Here is a 439-nt window from a genome sequence, read left to right as displayed (position 1 = left end):
TATTTTTAGATGGCTCCTATGAAGAAATCTGCAGCACCTACTTATTCTGACTTTTTTGGTGACGGTACATCTTCTTCTAGCCGTATGTCATCTTCCGAGGCTGTTCCTGACTCTCAGACATCTCGGAAAGTTTCTTGGAGCCCTCCTCCTCATGCACCTCAGATTCCCTCTCAGATGCCTCCACCGCCTCCCCCAGCAGCTTCACCTGCTGCCCCGGATCAGCCTGCCCCATCGGCCATAGTTCATCCAGATTTGTGGGTGCCTTCCTCTGCACCATACGAGAGATATACAGTGGAGGATTTGCTTGCCCAGCCTGGAGAAGAGGGTTTAGACATTCTATAACCCCGATAAACCGTCGGGTACTTATTGGAAAGTACATTAAATCATTTAATTTTAAAATTAAAATCTTTTAATTTTTTTTTAACAAATTGGTTCTATT

This window comes from Raphanus sativus, chromosome 3 (genome assembly GCF_000801105.2).
Source record: "Raphanus sativus cultivar WK10039 chromosome 3, ASM80110v3, whole genome shotgun sequence".
Classification (NCBI taxonomy): Eukaryota; Viridiplantae; Streptophyta; class Magnoliopsida; order Brassicales; family Brassicaceae; genus Raphanus; species Raphanus sativus.
Note: the sequence above shows the minus strand (reverse complement) of the source record.